The sequence below is a fragment of the Morus notabilis genome, unplaced genomic scaffold (genome assembly GCF_000414095.1).
Source record: "Morus notabilis unplaced genomic scaffold, ASM41409v2 Scaffold436, whole genome shotgun sequence".
Lineage (NCBI taxonomy): Eukaryota > Viridiplantae > Streptophyta > Magnoliopsida > Rosales > Moraceae > Morus > Morus notabilis.
Genome location: NW_010362623.1, coordinates 698,071 through 702,361, shown reverse-complemented (window position 1 = coordinate 702,361; position 4,291 = coordinate 698,071).

Sequence of the window (4,291 nt, the reverse complement as noted above, 5' to 3'; positions counted from 1 at the left end):
TTTTCCAATGATTTTGGAAATGAGATTTCAAAGCGTATCATTTCTTAAAATGAAATATTTTAAGGAATGATACAGTGCATGGTGGCCTCAGAGATCGGGATGTGGGAATCGCATCCTTGGGGGCAGGTCCCGAAACCCGTACGGATCCACTTCTTGTTTAGTGGAATTATGACTCTGCACTTTTCATTAGACAGACATTTTTACCGCTTCTTGTTTAGTGGTATGATGAGCTGCACACTTTCATTATACAGACATATTCTATTATGTGAGTATTTCCTTTTTTTTCAAAAAAAAAAAAGGATGATCGGTTCCGGGTGTATATCTTCAGACCGTGAGTACCTTTATTTTAAATGTTTTATAAAATTATATCCTACTGGACCTTTCGCTCACCTTTTCCTGTTTTCAAATGTATTAAACCCCTCCAGTTTTTTGGATGATCGGTTCCGGGTGTATATCTTCAGACCGTGAGTACCTTTATTTTAAATGCTTTATAAAATTATATCCTACTGGGCCTTTCGCTCACCTTTTCCTGTGTTGAAATGTATTAAACCCCTCCAGGCGACGCGAGGAGTAGTGCGGAGTAGGTAGCTACTACCGGTGACGTGGACTTGTTTCAGGAAAGCGAAGAGTTGTATTTCCTCTTATCTTTTATTTCAAGGCATGTATAAGAGATTATGGATTGTAAACTTAAATATTACTAGACTGTGGTTGATGTCATATTTTCTTTTGTTTATGTTCATGTATGCTAAACACTTATGGAAATTCCTGACATGATACCAGGGATGTGATTTTAGACTGGTTTGGTTGGAAATTTCACCACCGTTCTTGAAATTAAATTCCTCTTGAATGAAAAGGGGGCTCGTTTGGAAATACCTAGACGTTTTGGATTTGAAAGAAATTAAATTATTTGCAACGTTATTTGCTAATCACTCTCAAAAACAGGTTTAAGTTTCTAAACGAGCCTCCACATCACTATCTCCAGTTTGGGGGCGTGACAGATACAGCTGCTATTGATAATACTAAATAAATTTATTTATTTTGCCTAAAATAAAATATATTACATTTACTTTATAGTATAATATTATAGGATACTATGTATGATTATAAACTATTAATTTCTTCTTATATTTCACCTATGATATTATTATTACAAATTATTTATACATATAATATTTTTATTCCTGAGATTATATATTCCGTTTATATATATTATATTGTTTTATATCGTAATAATTTTATAATATTCATTCATTGACTAAAAAAGTGTCATAAATGTTTACTTATCATGTTATGTACATTTAATTTATTTTATTTGTTAGATAAATTTGTTTATTCTGCTTTGTTTAATATAGTAATCATGTAAGCTCATATGCCATAATCTTTTCTAACATAAATATAAATTTTACAAAATAGTTTATTGAATCATAATGTATTGTAATACACAGATGGGGCCGAAGAAAAAAATTAAAAAAACGCCCATAAAATCTAACTACCGTGTACATCGTATCATCTCACATATGGATGAGGATTCAACAGTTGTAAATACTGATTACTCAAGTAAATCAAGTTGTGGTACAAGAGATTCATTCACACTAATCCCTCGATCCAGAGTTGTTGTGATGCAACATATGACCCAAACTGAAAACAGACATATACTACATATGTCTGAAAATGAAAGCCAACCTATGCAACAAATCTCTGAAACTGAAAGCAGATCTTCTGAACAAGTTCGTGCATCAGCATTTGAAAACAACACACAAAATCAGAATTTTCTTACTTATACTAAATAATGAATTTTTTCAAGGGGAAAAAAAATTTATTTAATAGTTTCACAAACTGATCTAAATTTTTTTTCCTTAAGTGATACTAATATGTACATCGACTTTGGAAACCGTTCTTATATCTGCCATGATTGTGGTTCTCTTTTTTGGCTTAATGAACGAATCAAAGGAAGTAACCCACCTAAGTTCAATCTTTGTTGTAGACAAGGAAAAATTATAATACCTTTTATTAAACATATTCCTTCTACACTATATGATCTATTAGATTATTATGGAGGATCATTGAGTACACACTTTTGAAAAAATATTAGAATTTATAATTCCATGTTTGCATTTACATCATTTGGAAGTAATATAGAAAATTTCCCAAAAAACTCCATTGGCCCTTATATTTTTAAAAGAAGTGGATAAATACACCATTTGGTAGGATCTCTCCTTCCAACTGATAATAATCCTCCTAGATTTGCACAATTATATATATATGATACGGAAAATGAAATTAAAAATTGAATGGCTTCATTCTCATTTGAAAATGAATCAACAGATTTAATAAAAATAATAATTGAACATTTAATTACAATGTTAGATAATACAAATAATTTAGTAAAAAAATTTCGAATGATAAGAGATAGATATGAAGAAAATAAATTACCATCTATGAAACTAAGACTTATAAATCGAAGAAATACAGATAATAATCAATATGAATTACCAACTTCAAACGATATAGGTTGCTTAATAGTTGGAGATATTGGTGAATACGAACAAGGAAGAGACATTATAATTGAAGACAAAACACACTCTTTACAAAGAATCACAAAATTACATCCATCTTATATGTCTCTTCAATATCCATTATTATTTCATTATGGAGAAGATGGTTATAGAACAGATTTAAAATATAATGTAGATAACACAAATAACACATACAAAAGAAAAAGGATTTCTATGAGAGAATTTTATTGTTATCAATTACTAGAACATCAAAATCAAAGTGATATCCTATTTAGAAGTGGAAGATTATTACAACAATATGTAGTTGATGCATATGCCTGTGTAGAGGAGGATAGATTTGATTACATTAGAAAAAATTAAAAAAATTTAAGATCTGAATTTTATCAAGGAATTCAAGATGTCATTACAAAAGGAGATACAAATGCACAAGCAATAGGTAAAAGAATTATTCTTCCTTCCAGTCATACTGGAAGTCCTAGATACATGATACAAAACTATCATGATGCAATGGCAATTTGTAGATATTATGGAAATCCTGATTTATTCATAACATTTACATGTAATCCAAAATGGCCTGAAATTACTAAAGCTTTAATAAAAATACCTGTTTCTAATTCTGCAGATAGACCTGATATTATTGTAAGAGTTTTTAAAATGAAATTAGAACATTTTTTATCAACAATAAAAAATGAAAATATTTTTGGAAGAATTGTTGCAGGTTAGTACATTTTTTCCAAATCTATGTTCTTTTTATCTATAAATATTAAATAATTTTATTTATTCTTTATACTATAGATATCTAAAATAAATTTTCTGTTCAAATTTTGTAGATCTGTACGTAGTAGAATTTCAGAAACAGGGTTTGCCACATTGCCATTTTCTGTTTTGGTTACATACCGACGATAAACTACATGATCCATCAAAAATTGATAATTTTATTTCCGCAAAAATTCCTGACCCTCAAAAAAATAAAATAAAATACAATATTGTTGCCGAATTTATGATGCATGGACCATGTGGAATAGCAAAGCCAACTGCTCAATGTATGAAAAACTCAGAATGTTCAAAAAAATTCCCGAGACAAATAAAAAATGAAACATATATTGAGGAAAACGGATTTGTTAATTATAGAAGAAGAAATACAAATTTCTATGTTGAAAAAGATGGTATTAAATTAGATAATAGATATGTTGTTCCACATAATATAGATCTATGTCTTAAATATAATGCTCACATTAATGTAGAAATCTGTTCTCAGTCAATGCTTATAAAATATTTATTTAAATATCTAACAAAAGGACCTGATAGAATAAGAGCAGTCATAGAAGAAAATATTTGTACAGAAAAGTGTGGAGAAATAATTTATGAAGAAATAGATGAAATAAAAAACTATATTAATTGTAGATACATAACACCTTATGAAGCATTGTGGCGTTTATATGAATATCCAATACATCATAGAAACCCAGCCATTCAACGTTTATCAATACATTTACCAAAAATGCAAAACATAACATTCAGATCAAACCAACATCTAATTGATATAATGAAACAACTAAATATTCATAAAACAACTCTAACAGAATGGATGGAAACAAATAAAATTGATATCAATACTAGAAATCTAACTTATAATGAATTTTCAACTAAATATGTTTGGAATAGCAGATATAAATACTGGTCTTCTAGACAAATAGGACATACAATAAGCCGATGATATTATATTCACCCAAACTCTGGAGAATTATATTATCTAAAATTATTACTAAATCATC